This window comes from Pantherophis guttatus, chromosome 3 (assembly GCF_059756535.1).
Source record: "Pantherophis guttatus breed Tessera chromosome 3, ASM5975653v1, whole genome shotgun sequence".
In the NCBI taxonomy this organism is placed as follows: domain Eukaryota; kingdom Metazoa; phylum Chordata; class Lepidosauria; order Squamata; family Colubridae; genus Pantherophis; species Pantherophis guttatus.
In genome coordinates this window covers 114,797,411-114,816,014 of record NC_142065.1, presented here as the reverse complement: position 1 = coordinate 114,816,014, position 18,604 = coordinate 114,797,411, and positions in this window count along the sequence as shown.

Genomic DNA, 18,604 nt, shown 5'->3' with positions numbered 1-18,604 from the left:
CTGGCTGAAATGAGCCCTACTGCCAATTCTGTGATGCACTTTGGTCTAACTCCTCAGAGAAAGCTCGTACTTGAAACTTGAAGGTGTTTTTGTTCTTTTCAGACTGTGACGAGCATGAATATGTGTTTCTTCTGCAAATCTGAGCTCTGTCTCAAAAGTTACGTGTTCTGGCTGAAATGAGCCCTACTGCCAATTCTGAGATGCACTTTGCTCTAACTTCTAAGGGAAAGTTCGTACTTGAAAATTGAAGTCGTTTTTGTGCTTTTCAGACCGTGACGAGCATGAATATGTGTTTCTTCTGCAAATCTGACCTCTGTGACAAAAGTTACGTTTTCTGGCTGAAATGAGCCCTACTGCCAATTCTGTGATGCACTTTTGTCTAACTCCTCAGGGAAATCTCGTGCTTGAAAGTTGAAGGCGGTTTTGTGCTTTTTAGACTGTGAGGATCATGAATATGTGTTTCTTCTGCAAATATGATCTCTCTGTAAAAAGTTACGTGTTCTGGATGAATTGAGCCCTACTGCCAATTCTGTGATGCACTTTGGTCTAACTCCTCAGAGAAAGCTCGTTCTTGAAACTTGAAGGGATTTTTGTGCTTTTCAGACCGTGAGGAGCATGAATAAGTGTTTCTTCTGCAAATCTGAGCTCTTTGTCAAAAGTTACGTTCTCTGAATGAATTGAGCCCTACTGCCAATTCTAAGATGCACTTTGATCTAACTCCTCAGGGAAAGCTCGTACTTGAAAATTGAAGGCGTTTTTGTGCTTTTCAGACAGTGACGAGCATGAATATGTGTTTCTTCTGCAAATCTGAGCTCTGTGTCAAAAGTTACGTGTTCTGGCTGAAATGAGCCCTACTGCCAATTCTGAGATGCACTTTGGTCTAACTCCTCAGAGAAAGCTCGTTCTTGAAACTTGAAGGCGTTTTTGTGCTTTTCAGACCGTGAGGAGCATGAATAAGTGTTTCTTCTGCAAATCTGAGTTCTGTGTCAAAAGTTACGTTCTCTGGATGAATTGAGCCCTACTGCCAATTCTAAGATGCACTTTGATCTAACTCCCCAGGGAAAGCTAGTACTTGAAAATTGAAGGCGTTTTTGTTCTTTTCAGACTGTGAGGAGCATGAATATGTGTTTCTTCTGCAAATCTGAGTTCTGTGTCAAAAGTTACGTTCTCTGGATGAATTGAGCCCTACTGCCAATTCTAAGATGCACTTTGATCTAACTCCCCAGGGAAAGCTAGTACTTGAAAATTGAAGGCGTTTTTGTTCTTTTCAGACTGTGAGGAGCATGAATATGTGTTTCTTCTGCAAATCTGAGTTCTGTGTCAAAAGTTACGTGTTCTGGCTGAAATGAGCCCTACTGCCAATTCTGAGATGCACTTTGGTCTAATTCTTCAGGGAAAACTCGTACTTGAAAATTGTAGGCGTTTTTGTGCTTTTTAGACTATGAGGAGGATGAATATGTGTTTCTTCTGCAAATATGATCTCTCTGTAAAAAGTTACGTGTTCTGGCTGAAATGAGCCCTACTGCAAATTCTGAGATGCACTTTGGTCTAACTCCTGAGGGAAAGCTCGTACTTGAAACTTGAAGGCGTTTTTGTGCTTTTCAGACCGTGAGGAGCATGAATATGTGTTTCTTCTGCAAATCTGAGTTCTGTGTCAAAAGTTACGTGTTCTGGCTGAAATGAGCCCTACTGCCAATTCTGAGATGCACTTTGGTCTAATTCGTCAGGGAAAACTCGTACTTGAAAATTGAAGCCGTTTTTGTGCTTTTTAGACTGTGAGGAGCATGAATATGTGTTTCTTCTGCAAATATGATCTCTCTGTAAAAAGTTACATGTTCTGGCTGAAATGAGCTCTACTGCCAATTCTGAGATGCACTTTGGTCTAACTCCTGAGGGAAAGCGCGTACTTGAAAGTTGAAGGCGTTTTTGTGCTTTTCAGACTGTGACGAGCATGAATATGTGTTTCTTCTGCAAATCTGAGCTCTGTCTCAAAAGTTACGTGTTCTGGCTGAAATGAGCCCTACTGCCATTTCTGAGATGCACTTTGCTCTAACTTCTAAGGGATAGTTCGTATTTGAAAATTGAAGTCGTTTTTGTCCTTTTCAGACCGTGAGGAGCATGAATATGTGTTTCTTCTGCAAATCTGACCTCTGTGACAAAAGTTACGTTTTCTGGCTGAAATGAGCCCTACTGCCAATTCTGTGATGCACTTTGGTCTAACTCCTGAGGGAAAGCTCGTACTTGAAAGTTGAAGGCGTTTTTGTGCTTTTCAGACCGTGAGGAGCATGAATAAGTGTTTCTTCTGCAAATCTGAGTTCTGTGTCAAAAGTTACGTTCTCTGGATGAATTGAGCCCTACTGCCAATTCTAAGATGCACTTTGATCTAACTCCCCAGGGAAAGCTAGTACTTGAAAATTGAAGGCGTTTTTGTTCTTTTCAGACTGTGAGGAGCATGAATATGTGTTTCTTCTGCAAATATGATCTCTCTGTAAAAAGTTACGTGTTCTGGCTGAAATGAGCCCTACTGCCAATTCTGAGATGCACTTTGGTCTAACTCCTGAGGGAAAGCTCGTACTTGAAACTTGAAGGCGTTTTTGTGCTTTTCAGACCGTGAGGAGCATGAATATGTGTTTCTTCTGCAAATCTGACCTCTGTGACAAAAGTTACGTTCGTACTTGAAAGTTGAAGGCGTTTTTGTGCTTTTCAGACTGTGACGAGCATGAATATGTGTTTCTTCTGCAAATCTGAGCTCTGTCTCAAAAGTTACGTGTTCTGGCTGAAATGAGCCCTACTGCCATTTCTGAGATGCACTTTGTTCTAACTTCTAAGGGATAGTTCGTACTTGAAAATTGAAGTCGTTTTTGTCCTTTTCAGACCGTGAGGAGCATGAATATGTGTTTCTTCTGCAAATCTGACCTCTGTGACAAAAGTTACGTTTTCTGGCTGAAATGAGCCCTACTGCCAATTCTCTGATGCACTTTGGTCTAACTCCTCAGAGAAAGCTCGTTCTTGAAACTTGAAGGCGTTTTTGTGCTTTTCAGACCGTGAGGAGCATGAATAAGTGTTTCTTCTGCAAATCTGAGTTCTGTGTCAAAAGTTACGTTCTCTGGATGAATTGAGCCCTACTGCCAATTCTAAGATGCACTTTGATCTAACTCCCCAGGGAAAGCTAGTACTTGAAAATTGAAGGCGTTTTTGTTCTTTTCAGACTGTGAGGAGCATGAATATGTGTTTCTTCTGCAAATCTGAGTTCTGTGTCAAAAGTTACGTGTTCTGGCTGAAATGAGCCCTACTGCCAATTCTGAGATGCACTTTGGTCTAATTCCTCAGGGAAAACTCGTACTTGAAAATTGAAGGCGTTTTTGTGCTTTTTAGACTGTGAGGAGGATGAATATGTGTTTCTTCTGCAAATATGATCTCTCTGTAAAAAGTTACGTGTTCTGGCTGAAATGAGCCCTACTGCCAATTCTGAGATGCACTTTGGTCTAACTCCTGAGGGAAAGCTCGTACTTGAAACTTGAAGGCGTTTTTGTGCTTTTCAGACCGTGAGGAGCATGAATATGTGTTTCTTCTGCAAATCTGACCTCTGTGACAAAAGTTACGTTTTCTGGCTGAAATGAGCCCTACTGCCAATTCTAAGATGCACTTTGATCTAACTCCCCAGGGAAAGCTAGTACTTGAAAATTGAAGGCGTTTTTGTTCTTTTCAGACTGTGAGGAGCATGAATATGTGTTTCTTCTGCAAATCTGAGTTCTGTGTCAAAAGTTACGTGTTCTGGCTGAAATGAGCCCTACTGCCAATTCTGAGATGCACTTTGATCTAACTCCTCAGGGAAAGCTCGTACTTGAAACTTGAAGGCGTTTTTGTGCTTTTCAGACAGTGACGAGCATGAATATGTGTTTCTTCTGCAAATCTGAGCTCTGTGTCAAAAGTTACGTGTTCTGGCTGAAATGAGCCCTACTGCCAATTCTGAGATGCACTTTGGTCTAACTCCTCAGAGAAAGCTCGTTCTTGAAACTTGAAGGCGTTTTTGTGCTTTTCAGACCGTGAGGAGCATGAATATGTGTTTCTTCTGCAAATCTGACCTCTGTGACAAAAGTTACGTTTTCTGGCTGAAATGAGCCCTACTGCCAATTCTAAGATGCACTTTGAACTAACTCCCCAGGGAAAGCTCGTACTTGAAACTTGAAGGCGTTTTTGTTCTTTTCAGACTGTGAGGAGCATGAATATGTGTTTCTTCTGCAAATCTGAGTTCTGTGTCCAAAGTTACGTGTTCTGGCTGAAATGACCCCAATTGCCAATTCTGAGATGCACTTTGGTCTAATTCCTCAGGGAAAACTCGTACTTGAAAATTGAAGGCGTTTTTGTGCTTTTTAGACTGTGAGGAGGATGAATATGTGTTTCTTCTGCAAATATGATCTCTCTGTAAAAAGTTACGTGTTCTGGCTGAAATGAGCCCTACTGCCAATTCTGAGATGCACTTTGGTCTAACTCCTGAGGGAAAGCTCGTACTTGAAACTTGAAGGCATTTTTGTGCTTTTCAGACCGTGAGGAGCATGAATATGTGTTTCTTCTGCAAATCTGACCTCTGTGACAAAAGTTACGTTTTCTGGCTGAAATGAGCCCTACTGCCAATTCTAAGATGCACTTTGATCTAACTCCCCAGGGAAAGCTAGTACTTGAAAATTGAAGGCGTTTTTGTTCTTTTCAGACTGTGAGGAGCATGAATATGTGTTTCTTCTGCAAATCTGAGTTCTGTGTCAAAAGTTACGTGTTCTGGCTGAAATGAGCCCTACTGCCAATTCGGAGATGCACTTTGATCTAACTCCTCAGGGAAAGCTCGTACTTGAAACTTGAAGGCGTTTTTGTGCTTTTCAGACAGTGACGAGCATGAATATGTGTTTCTTCTGCAAATCTGAGCTCTGTGTCAAAAGTTACGTGTTCTGGCTGAAATGAGCCCTACTGCCAATTCTGAGATGCACTTTGGTCTAACTCCTCAGAGAAAGCTCGTTCTTGAAACTTGAAGGCGTTTTTGTGCTTTTCAGACCGTGAGGAGCATGAATATGTGTTTCTTCTGCAAATCTGACCTCTGTGACAAAAGTTACGTTTTCTGGCTGAAATGAGCCCTACTGCCAATTCTAAGATGCACTTTGATCTAACTCCCCAGGGAAAGCTAGTACTTGAAAATTGAAGGCGTTTTTGTTCTTTTCAGACTGTGAGGAGCATGAATATGTGTTTCTTCTGCAAATCTGAGTTCTGTGTCAAAAGTTACGTGTTCTGGCTGAAATGAGCCCTACTGCCAATTCTGAGATGCACTTTGGTCTAATTCCTCAGGGAAAACTCGTACTTGAAAATTGAAGGCGTTTTTGTGCTTTTTAGACTGTGAGGAGGATGAATATGTGTTTCTTCTGCAACTATGATCTCTCTGTAAAAAGTTACGTGTTCTGGCTGAAATGAGCCCTACTGCCAATTCTGAGATGCACTTTGGTCTAACTCCTGAGGGAAAGCTCGTACTTGAAACTTGAAGGCGTTTTTGTGCTTTTCAGACCGTGAGGAGCATGAATATGTGTTTCTTCTGCAAATCTGAGTTCTGTGTCAAAAGTTACTTGTTCTGGCTGAAATGAGCCCTACTGCTAATTCTAAGATGCACTTTGATCTAACTCCCCAGGGAAAGCTAGTACTTGAAAATTGAAGGCGTTTTTGTTCTTTTCAGACTGTGAGGAGCATGAATATGTGTTTCTTCTGCAAATCTGAGTTCTGTGTCCAAAGTTACGTGTTCTGGCTGAAATGACCCCAATTGCCAATTCTGAGATGCACTTTGGTCTAATTCCTCAGGGAAAACTCGTACTTGAAAATTGAAGGCGTTTTTGTGCTTTTTAGACTGTGAGGAGCATGAATATGTGTTTCTTCTGCAAATATGATCTCTCTGTAAAAAGTTATGTGTTCTGGCTGAAATGAGCCGTACTGCCAATTCTGAGATGCACTTTGGTCTAACTCCTGAGGGAAAGCTCGTACTTGAAACTTGAAGGCGTTTTTGTGCTTTTCAGACCGTGAGGAGCATGAATAAGTGTTTCTTCTGCAAATCTGAGTTCTGTGTCAAAAGTTACGTTTTCTGGATGAATTGAGCCCTACTGCTAATTCTAAGATGCACTTTGGTCTAACTCCCCAGGGAAAGCTCGTACTTGAAAATTGAAGGCGTTTTTGTTCTTTTCAGACTGTGACGAGCATGAATATGTGTTTCTTCTGCAAATCTGAGCTCTTTGTCAAAAGTTACGTGTTCTGGCTGAAATGAGCCCTACTGCCAATTCTGAGATGCACTTTGATCTAACTCCCCAGGGAAAGTTCCTACTTGAAAATTGAAGGCGTTTTTGTACTTTTCAGACTGTGAGGAGCATGAATATGTGTTTCTTCTGCAAATCTGAGTTCTGTGTCAAAAGTTACGTGTTCTGGCTGAAATGAGCCCTACTGCCAATTCTGAGATGCACTTTGGTCTAATTCCTCAGGGAAAACTCGTACTTGAAAATTGAAGACGGTTTTGTGCTTTTTAGACTGTGACGAGCATGAATATGTGTTTCTTCTGCAAACCTGAGCTCTGTCTCAAAAGTTACGTGTTCTGGCTGAAATGAGCCCTACTGCCAATTCTGAGATGCACTTTGCTCTAACTTCTAAGGGAAAGTTCCTACTTGAAAATTGAAGTCGTTTTTGTGCTTTTCAGACCGTGAGGAGCATGAATATGTGTTTCTTCTGCAAATCTGACCTCTGTGACAAAAGTTACGTTTTCTGGCTGAAATGAGCCCTACTGCCAATTCTGTGATGCACTTTGGTCTAACTCCTCAGAGAAAGCTCGTTCTTGAAACTTGAAGACGTATTTGTGCTTTTCAGACCGTGAGGAGCATGAATAAGTGTTTCTTCTGCAAATCTGAGTTCTGTGTCAAAAGTTACGTTTTCTGGATGAATTGAGCCCTACTGCCAATTCTAAGATGCACTTTGATCTTACTCCCCAGGGAAAGCTAGTACTTGAAAATTGAAGGCGTTTTTGTTCTTTTCAGACTGTGAGGAGCATGAATATGTGTTTCTTCTGCAAATCTGAGTTCTGTGTCAAAAGTTACGTGTTCTGGCTGAAATGACCCCAATTGCCAATTCTGAGATGCACTTTGGTCTAATTCCTCAGGGAAAACTCGTACTTGAAAATTGAAGGCGTTTTTGTGCTTTTCAGACTGTGACGAGCATGAATATGTGTTTCTTCTGCAAATCTGAGCTCTTTGTCAAAAGTTACGTGTTCTGGCTGAAATGAGCCCTACTGCCAATTCTGAGATGCACTTTGATCTAACTCCCCAGGGAAAGTTCCTACTTGAAAATTGAAGGCGTTTTTGTACTTTTCAGACTGTGAGGAGCATGAATATGTGTTTCTTCTGCAAATCTGAGTTCTGTGTCAAAAGTTACGTGTTCTGGCTGAAATGAGCCCTACTGCCAATTCTGAGATGCACTTTGGTCTAATTCCTCAAGGAAAACTCGTACTTGAAAATTGAAGACGGTTTTGTGCTTTTCAGACTGTGACGAGCATGAATATGTGTTTCTTCTGCAAACCTGAGCTCTGTCTCAAAAGTTACGTGTTCTGGCTGAAATGAGCCCTACTGCCAATTCTGAGATGCACTTTGCTCTAACTTCTAAGGGAAAGTTCCTACTTGAAAATTGAAGTCGTTTTTGTGCTTTTCAGACCGTGAGGAGCATGAATATGTGTTTCTTCTGCAAATCTGACCTCTGTGACAAAAGTTACGTTTTCTGGCTGAAATGAGCCCTACTGCCAATTCTGTGATGCACTTTGGTCTAACTCCTCAGAGAAAGCTCGTTCTTGAAACTTGAAGACGTATTTGTGCTTTTCAGACTGTGAGGAGCATGAATAAGTGTTTCTTCTGCAAATCTGAGTTCTGTGTCAAAAGTTACGTTTTCTGGATGAATTGAGCCCTACTGCCAATTCTAAGATGCACTTTGATCTTACTCCCCAGGGAAAGCTAGTACTTGAAAATTGAAGGCGTTTTTGTTCTTTTCAGACTGTGAGGAGCATGAATATGTGTTTCTTCTGCAAATCTGAGTTCTGTGTCAAAAGTTACGTGTTCTGGCTGAAATGACCCCAATTGCCAATTCTGAGATGCACTTTGGTCTAATTCCTCAGGGAAAACTCGTACTTGAAAATTGAAGGCGTTTTTGTGCTTTTCAGACTGTGACGAGCATGAATATGTGTTTCTTCTGCAAATCTGAGCTCTTTGTCAAAAGTTACGTGTTCTGGCTGAAATGAGCCCTACTGCCAATTCTGAGATGCACTTTGATCTAACTCCCCAGGGAAAGTTCCTACTTGAAAATTGAAGGCGTTTTTGTACTTTTCAGACTGTGAGGAGCATGAATATGTGTTTCTTCTGCAAATCTGAGTTCTGTGTCAAAAGTTACGTGTTCTGGCTGAAATGAGCCCTACTGCCAATTCTGAGATGCACTTTGGTCTAATTCCTCAGGGAAAACTCGTACTTGAAAATTGAAGACGGTTTTGTGCATTTCAGACTGTGACGAGCATGAATATGTGTTTCTTCTGCAAACCTGAGCTCTGTCTCAAAAGTTACGTGTTCTGGCTGAAATGAGCCCTACTGCCAATTCTGAGATGCACTTTGCTCTAACTTCTAAGGGAAAGTTCCTACTTGAAAATTGAAGTCGTTTTTGTGCTTTTCAGACCGTGAGGAGCATGAATATGTGTTTCTTCTGCAAATCTGACCTCTGTGACAAAAGTTACGTTTTCTGGCTGAAATGAGCCCTACTGCCAATTCTGTGATGCACTTTGGTCTAACTCCTCAGAGAAAGCTCGTTCTTGAAACTTGAAGGCGTTTTTGTGCTTTTCAGACCGTGAGGAGCATGAATAAGTGTTTCTTCTGCAAATCTGAGTTCTGTGTCAAAAGTTACGTTCTCTGGATGAATTGAGCCCTACTGCCAATTCTAAGATGCACTTTGATCTAACTCCCCAGGGAAAGCTAGTACTTGAAAATTGAAGGCGTTTTTGTTCTTTTCAGACTGTGAGGAGCATGAATATGTGTTTCTTCTGCAAATCTTAGTTCTGTGTCAAAAGTTACGTGTTCTGGCTGAAATGAGCCCTACTGCCAATTCTGAGATGCACTTTGGTCTAATTCCTGAGGGAAAACTCGTACTTGAAAACTGAAGGCGTTTTTGTGCTTTTTAGACTGTGAGGAGCATGAATATGTGTTTCTTCTGCAAATATGATCTCTCTGTAAAAAGTTACATGTTCTGGCTTAAATGAGCTCTACTGCCAATTCTGAGATGCACTTTGGTCTAACTCCTGAGGGAAAGCTCGTACTTGAAACTTGAAGGCGTTTTTGTGCTTTTCAGACTGTGACGAGCATGAATATGTGTTTCTTCTGCAAATCTGAGCTCTGTCTCAAAGGTTACGTTTTCTGGCTGAAATGAGCCCTACTGCCAATTCTGTGATGCACTTTGGTCTAACTCCCCAGGGAAAGCTCGTACTTGAAAATTGAAGGCGTTTTTGTGCTTTTCAGACTGTGACGAGCATGAATATGTGTTTCTTCTGCAAATCTGAGCTCTTTGTCAAAAGTTACGTTTTCTGGCTGAAATGAGCCCTACTGCCAATTCTGAGATGCACTTTGAGGTAACTCCCCAGGGAAAGCTAGTACTTGAAAATTGAAGGCGTTTTTGTTCTTTTCAGACTGTGAGGAGCATGAATATGTGTTTCTTCTGCAAATCTGAGTTCTGTGTCAAAAGTTACGTGTTCTGGCTGAAATGATCCCAATTGCCAATTCTGAGATGCACTTTGGTCTAATTCCTCAGGGAAAACTCGTACTTGAAAATTGAAAGCGTTTTTGTTCTTTTCAGACTGTGAGGAGCATGAATATGTGTTTCTTCTGCAAATCTGACCTCTGTGACAAAAGTTACGTTTTCTGGCTGAAATGAGCCCTACTGCCAATTCTGTGATGCACTTTGGTCTAAACCCTCAGGGAAAGCTCGTTCTTGAAAGTTGAAGGCGTTTTTGTTCTTTTCAGACTGTGAGGAGCATGAATATGTGTTTCTTCTGCAAATCTGAGCTCTGTGTCAAAAGTTACGTGTTCTGGCTGAAATGACCCCAATTGCCAATTCTGAGATGCACTTTGGTCTAATTCCTCAGGGAAAACTCGTACTTGAAAATTGAAGGCGTTTTTGTGCTTTTCAGACTGTGACGAGCATGAATATGTGTTTCTTCTGCAAATCTGAGCTCTTTGTCAAAAGTTACGTGTTCTGGCTGAAATGAGCCCTACTGCCAATTCTGAGATGCACTTTGATCTAACTCCCCAGGGAAAGTTCCTACTTGAAAATTGAAGGCGTTTTTGTACTTTTCAGACTGTGAGGAGCATGAATATGTGTTTCTTCTGCAAATCTGAGTTCTGTGTCAAAAGTTACGTGTTCTGGCTGAAATGAGCCCTACTGCCAATTCTGAGATGCACTTTGGTCTAATTCCTCAGGGAAAACTCGTACTTGAAAATTGAAGACGGTTTTGTGCATTTCAGACTGTGACGAGCATGAATATGTGTTTCTTCTGCAAACCTGAGCTCTGTCTCAAAAGTTACGTGTTCTGGCTGAAATGAGCCCTACTGCCAATTCTGAGATGCACTTTGCTCTAACTTCTAAGGGAAAGTTCCTACTTGAAAATTGAAGTCGTTTTTGTGCTTTTCAGACCGTGAGGAGCATGAATATGTGTTTCTTCTGCAAATCTGACCTCTGTGACAAAAGTTACGTTTTCTGGCTGAAATGAGCCCTACTGCCAATTCTGTGATGCACTTTGGTCTAACTCCTCAGAGAAAGCTCGTTCTTGAAACTTGAAGGCGTTTTTGTGCTTTTCAGACCGTGAGGAGCATGAATAAGTGTTTCTTCTGCAAATCTGAGTTCTGTGTCAAAAGTTACGTTCTCTGGATGAATTGAGCCCTACTGCCAATTCTAAGATGCACTTTGATCTAACTCCCCAGGGAAAGCTAGTACTTGAAAATTGAAGGCGTTTTTGTTCTTTTCAGACTGTGAGGAGCATGAATATGTGTTTCTTCTGCAAATCTTAGTTCTGTGTCAAAAGTTACGTGTTCTGGCTGAAATGAGCCCTACTGCCAATTCTGAGATGCACTTTGGTCTAATTCCTGAGGGAAAACTCGTACTTGAAAACTGAAGGCGTTTTTGTGCTTTTTAGACTGTGAGGAGCATGAATATGTGTTTCTTCTGCAAATATGATCTCTCTGTAAAAAGTTACATGTTCTGGCTTAAATGAGCTCTACTGCCAATTCTGAGATGCACTTTGGTCTAACTCCTGAGGGAAAGCTCGTACTTGAAACTTGAAGGCGTTTTTGTGCTTTTCAGACTGTGACGAGCATGAATATGTGTTTCTTCTGCAAATCTGAGCTCTGTCTCAAAGGTTACGTTTTCTGGCTGAAATGAGCCCTACTGCCAATTCTGTGATGCACTTTGGTCTAACTCCCCAGGGAAAGCTCGTACTTGAAAATTGAAGGCGTTTTTGTGCTTTTCAGACTGTGACGAGCATGAATATGTGTTTCTTCTGCAAATCTGAGCTCTTTGTCAAAAGTTACGTTTTCTGGCTGAAATGAGCCCTACTGCCAATTCTGAGATGCACTTTGAGGTAACTCCCCAGGGAAAGCTAGTACTTGAAAATTGAAGGCGTTTTTGTTCTTTTCAGACTGTGAGGAGCATGAATATGTGTTTCTTCTGCAAATCTGAGTTCTGTGTCAAAAGTTACGTGTTCTGGCTGAAATGATCCCAATTGCCAATTCTGAGATGCACTTTGGTCTAATTCCTCAGGGAAAACTCGTACTTGAAAATTGAAAGCGTTTTTGTTCTTTTCAGACTGTGAGGAGCATGAATATGTGTTTCTTCTGCAAATCTGACCTCTGTGACAAAAGTTACGTTTTCTGGCTGAAATGAGCCCTACTGCCAATTCTGTGATGCACTTTGGTCTAAACCCTCAGGGAAAGCTCGTTCTTGAAAGTTGAAGGCGTTTTTGTTCTTTTCAGACTGTGAGGAGCATGAATATGTGTTTCTTCTGCAAATCTGAGTTCTGTGTCAAAAGTTACGTGTTCTGGCTGAAATGAGCCCTACTGCCAATTCTGAGATGCACTTTGGTCTAACTCCTCAGAGAAAGCTCGTACTTGAAACTTGAAGGTGTTTTTGTTCTTTTCAGACTGTGACGAGCATGAATATGTGTTTCTTCTGCAAATCTGAGCTCTGTCTCAAAAGTTACGTGTTCTGGCTGAAATGAGCCCTACTGCCAATTCTGAGATGCACTTTGCTCTAACTTCTAAGGGATAGTTCGTACTTGAAAATTGAAGGCGTTTTTGTTCTTTTCAGACTGTGAGGAGCATGAATATGTGTTTCTTCTGCAAATCTGAGTTCTGTGTCAAAAGTTACGTGTTCTGGCTGAAATGAGCCCTACTGCCAATTCTGTGATGCACTTTGGTCTAACTCCTCAGGGAAAACTCGTACTTGAAAATTGAAGGCGTTTTTGTGCTTTTTAGACTGTGAGGAGCATGAATATGTGTTTCTTCTGCAAATATGATCTCTCTGTAAAAAGTTATGTGTTCTGGCTGAAATGAGCCGTACTGCCAATTCTGAGATGCACTTTGGTCTAACTCCTGAGGGAAAGCTCGTACTTGAAACTTGAAGGCGTTTTTGTGCTTTTCAGACCGTGAGGAGCATGAATAAGTGTTTCTTCTGCAAATCTGAGTTCTGTGTCAAAAGTTACGTTTTCTGGATGAATTGAGCCCTACTGCTAATTCTAAGATGCACTTTGGTCTAACTCCCCAGGGAAAGCTCGTACTTGAAAATTGAAGACGGTTTTGTGCTTTTCAGACTGTGACGAGCATGAATATGTGTTTCTTCTGCAAATCTGAGCTCTTTGTCAAAAGTTACGTGTTCTGGCTGAAATGAGCCCTACTGCCAATTCTGAGATGCACTTTGATCTAACTCCCCAGGGAAAGTTCCTACTTGAAAATTGAAGGCGTTTTTGTTCTTTTCAGACTGTGAGGAGCATGAATATGTGTTTCTTCTGCAAATCTGAGTTCTGTGTCAAAAGTTACGTGTTCTGGCTGAAATGAGCCCTACTGCCAATTCTGAGATGCACTTTGGTCTAATTCCTCAGGGAAAACTCGTACTTGAAAATTGAAGACGGTTTTGTGCTTTTCAGACTGTGACGAGCATGAATATGTGTTTCTTCTGCAAACCTGAGCTCTGTCTCAAAAGTTACGTGTTCTGGCTGAAATGAGCCCTACTGCCAATTCTGAGATGCACTTTGCTCTAACTTCTAAGGGAAAGTTCCTACTTGAAAATTGAAGTCGTTTTTGTGCTTTTCAGACCGTGAGGAGCATGAATATGTGTTTCTTCTGCAAATCTGACCTCTGTGACAAAAGTTACGTTTTCTGGCTGAAATGAGCCCTACTGCCAATTCTGTGATGCACTTTGGTCTAACTCCTCAGGGAAAACTCGTACTTGAAAATTGAAGGTGTTTTTGTGCTTTTTAGACTGTGAGGAGGATGAATATGTGTTTCTTCTGCAACTATGATCTCTCTGTAAAAAGTTACGTGTTCTGGCTGAAATGAGCCCTACTGCCAATTCTGAGATGCACTTTGGTCTAACTCCTGAGGGAAAGCTCGTACTTGAAACTTGAAGGCGTTTTTGTGCTTTTCAGACCGTGAGGAGCATGAATATGTGTTTCTTCTGCAAATCTGAGTTCTGTGTCAAAAGTTACGTGTTCTGGCTGAAATGAGCCCTACTGCCAATTCTGAGATGCACTTTGGTCTAATTCCTCAGGGAAAATTCGTACTTGAAAATTGAAGGCGTTTTTGTGCTTTTTAGACTGTGAGGAGGATGAATATGTGTTTCTTCTGCAAATATGATCTCTCTGTAAAAAGTTACGTGTTCTGGCTGAAATGAGCCCTACTGCCAATTCTGAGATGCACTTTGGTCTAACTCCTGAGGGAAAGCTCGTACTTGAAACTTGAAGGCGTTTTTGTGCTTTTCAGACCGTGAGGAGCATGAATATGTGTTTCTTCTGCAAATCTGAGTTCTGTGTCAAAAGTTACTTGTTCTGGCTGAAATGAGCCCTACTGCTAATTCTAAGATGCACTTTGATCTAACTCCCCAGGGAAAGCTAGTACTTGAAAATTGAAGGCGTTTTTGTTCTTTTCAGACTGTGAGGAGCATGAATATGTGTTTCTTCTGCAAATCTGAGTTCTGTGTCCAAAGTTACGTGTTCTGGCTGAAATGACCCCAATTGCCAATTCTGAGATGCACTTTGGTCTAATTCCTCAGGTAAAACTCGTACTTGAAAATTGAAGGCGTTTTTGTGCTTTTTAGACTGTGAGGAGCATGAATATGTGTTTCTTCTGCAAATATGATCTCTCTGTAAAAAGTTATGTGTTCTGGCTGAAATGAGCCGTACTGCCAATTCTGAGATGCACTTTGGTCTAACTCCTGAGGGAAAGCTCGTACTTGAAACTTGAAGGCGTTTTTGTGCTTTTCAGACCGTGAGGAGCATGAATAAGTGTTTCTTCTGCAAATCTGAGTTCTGTGTCAAAAGTTACGTTTTCTGGATGAATTGAGCCCTACTGCTAATTCTAAGATGCACTTTGGTCTAACTCCCCAGGGAAAGCTCGTACTTGAAAATTGAAGGCGTTTTTGTTCTTTTGAGACTGTGACGAGCATGAATATGTGTTTCTTCTGCAAATCTGAGCTCTTTGTCAAAAGTTACGTGTTCTGGCTGAAATGAGCCCTACTGCCAATTCTGAGATGCACTTTGATCTAACTCCCCAGGGAAAGTTCCTACTTGAAAATTGAAGGCGTTTTTGTACTTTTCAGACTGTGAGGAGCATGAATATGTGTTTCTTCTGCAAATCTGAGTTCTGTGTCAAAAGTTACGTGTTCTGGCTGAAATGAGCCCTACTGCCAATTCTGAGATGCACTTTGGTCTAATTCCTCAGGGAAAACTCGTACTTGAAAATTGAAGACGGTTTTGTGCTTTTTAGACTGTGACGAGCATGAATATGTGTTTCTTCTGCAAACCTGAGCTCTGTCTCAAAAGTTACGTGTTCTGGCTGAAATGAGCCCTACTGCCAATTCTGAGATGCACTTTGCTCTAACTTCTAAGGGAAAGTTCCTACTTGAAAATTGAAGTCGTTTTTGTGCTTTTCAGACCGTGAGGAGCATGAATATGTGTTTCTTCTGCAAATCTGACCTCTGTGACAAAAGTTACGTTTTCTGGCTGAAATGAGCCCTACTGCCAATTCTGTGATGCACTTTGGTCTAACTCCTCAGAGAAAGCTCGTTCTTGAAACTTGAAGACGTATTTGTGCTTTTCAGACCGTGAGGAGCATGAATAAGTGTTTCTTCTGCAAATCTGAGTTCTGTGTCAAAAGTTACGTTTTCTGGATGAATTGAGCCCTACTGCCAATTCTAAGATGCACTTTGATCTTACTCCCCAGGGAAAGCTAGTACTTGAAAATTGAAGGCGTTTTTGTTCTTTTCAGACTGTGAGGAGCATGAATATGTGTTTCTTCTGCAAATCTGAGTTCTGTGTCAAAAGTTACGTGTTCTGGCTGAAATGACCCCAATTGCCAATTCTGAGATGCACTTTGGTCTAATTCCTCAGGGAAAACTCGTACTTGAAAATTGAAGGCGTTTTTGTGCTTTTCAGACTGTGACGAGCATGAATATGTGTTTCTTCTGCAAATCTGAGCTCTTTGTCAAAAGTTACGTGTTCTGGCTGAAATGAGCCCTACTGCCAATTCTGAGATGCACTTTGATCTAACTCCCCAGGGAAAGTTCCTACTTGAAAATTGAAGGCGTTTTTGTACTTTTCAGACTGTGAGGAGCATGAATATGTGTTTCTTCTGCAAATCTGAGTTCTGTGTCAAAAGTTACGTGTTCTGGCTGAAATGAGCCCTACTGCCAATTCTGAGATGCACTTTGGTCTAATTCCTCAGGGAAAACTCGTACTTGAAAATTGAAGACGGTTTTGTGCTTTTCAGACTGTGACGAGCATGAATATGTGTTTCTTCTGCAAACCTGAGCTCTGTCTCAAAAGTTACGTGTTCTGGCTGAAATGAGCCCTACTGCCAATTCTGAGATGCACTTTGCTCTAACTTCTAAGGGAAAGTTCCTACTTGAAAATTGAAGTCGTTTTTGTGCTTTTCAGACCGTGAGGAGCATGAATATGTGTTTCTTCTGCAAATCTGACCTCTGTGACAAAAGTTACGTTTTCTGGCTGAAATGAGCCCTACTGCCAATTCTGTGATGCACTTTGGTCTAACTCCTCAGAGAAAGCTCGTTCTTGAAACTTGAAGACGTATTTGTGCTTTTCAGACTGTGAGGAGCATGAATAAGTGTTTCTTCTGCAAATCTGAGTTCTGTGTCAAAAGTTACGTTTTCTGGATGAATTGAGCCCTACTGCCAATTCTAAGATGCACTTTGATCTTACTCCCCAGGGAAAGCTAGTACTTGAAAATTGAAGGCGTTTTTGTTCTTTTCAGACTGTGAGGAGCATGAATATGTGTTTCTTCTGCAAATCTGAGTTCTGTGTCAAAAGTTACGTGTTCTGGCTGAAATGACCCCAATTGCCAATTCTGAGATGCACTTTGGTCTAATTCCTCAGGGAAAACTCGTACTTGAAAATTGAAGGCGTTTTTGTGCTTTTCAGACTGTGACGAGCATGAATATGTGTTTCTTCTGCAAATCTGAGCTCTTTGTCAAAAGTTACGTGTTCTGGCTGAAATGAGCCCTACTGCCAATTCTGAGATGCACTTTGATCTAACTCCCCAGGGAAAGTTCCTACTTGAAAATTGAAGGCGTTTTTGTACTTTTCAGACTGTGAGGAGCATGAATATGTGTTTCTTCTGCAAATCTGAGTTCTGTGTCAAAAGTTACGTGTTCTGGCTGAAATGAGCCCTACTGCCAATTCTGAGATGCACTTTGGTCTAATTCCTCAGGGAAAACTCGTACTTGAAAATTGAAGACGGTTTTGTGCATTTCAGACTGTGACGAGCATGAATATGTGTTTCTTCTGCAAACCTGAGCTCTGTCTCAAAAGTTACGTGTTCTGGCTGAAATGAGCCCTACTGCCAATTCTGAGATGCACTTTGCTCTAACTTCTAAGGGAAAGTTCCTACTTGAAAATTGAAGTCGTTTTTGTGCTTTTCAGACCGTGAGGAGCATGAATATGTGTTTCTTCTGCAAATCTGACCTCTGTGACAAAAGTTACGTTTTCTGGCTGAAATGAGCCCTACTGCCAATTCTGTGATGCACTTTGGTCTAACTCCTCAGAGAAAGCTCGTTCTTGAAACTTGAAGGCGTTTTTGTGCTTTTCAGACCGTGAGGAGCATGAATAAGTGTTTCTTCTGCAAATCTGAGTTCTGTGTCAAAAGTTACGTTCTCTGGATGAATTGAGCCCTACTGCCAATTCTAAGATGCACTTTGATCTAACTCCCCAGGGAAAGCTAGTACTTGAAAATTGAAGGCGTTTTTGTTCTTTTCAGACTGTGAGGAGCATGAATATGTGTTTCTTCTGCAAATCTTAGTTCTGTGTCAAAAGTTACGTGTTCTGGCTGAAATGAGCCCTACTGCCAATTCTGAGATGCACTTTGGTCTAATTCCTGAGGGAAAACTCGTACTTGAAAACTGAAGGCGTTTTTGTGCTTTTTAGACTGTGAGGAGCATGAATATGTGTTTCTTCTGCAAATATGATCTCTCTGTAAAAAGTTACATGTTCTGGCTTAAATGAGCTCTACTGCCAATTCTGAGATGCACTTTGGTCTAACTCCTGAGGGAAAGCTCGTACTTGAAACTTGAAGGCGTTTTTGTGCTTTTCAGACTGTGACGAGCATGAATATGTGTTTCTTCTGCAAATCTGAGCTCTGTCTCAAAGGTTACGTTTTCTGGCTGAAATGAGCCCTACTGCCAATTCTGTGATGCACTTTGGTCTAACTCCCCAGGGAAAGCTCGTACTTGAAAATTGAAGGCGTTTTTGTGCTTTTCAGACTGTGACGAGCATGAATATGTGTTTCTTCTGCAAATCTGAGCTCTTTGTCAAAAGTTACGTTTTCTGGCTGAAATGAGCCCTACTGCCAATTCTGAGATGCACTTTGAGGTAACTCCCCAGGGAAAGCTAGTACTTGAAAATTGAAGGCGTTTTTGTTCTTTTCAGACTGTGAGGAGCATGAATATGTGTTTCTTCTGCAAATCTGAGTTCTGTGTCAAAAGTTACGTGTTCTGGCTGAAATGACCCCAATTGCCAATTCTGAGATGCACTTTGGTCTAATTCCTCAGGGAAAACTCGTACTTGAAAATTGAAAGCGTTTTTGTTCTTTTCAGACTGTGAGGAGCATGAATATGTGTTTCTTCTGCAAATCTGACCTCTGTGACAAAAGTTACGTTTTCTGGCTGAAATGAGCCCTACTGCCAATTCTGTGATGCACTTTGGTCTAAACCCTCAGGGAAAGCTCGTTCTTGAAAGTTGAAGGCGTTTTTGTTCTTTTCAGACTGTGAGGAGCATGAATATGTGTTTCTTCTG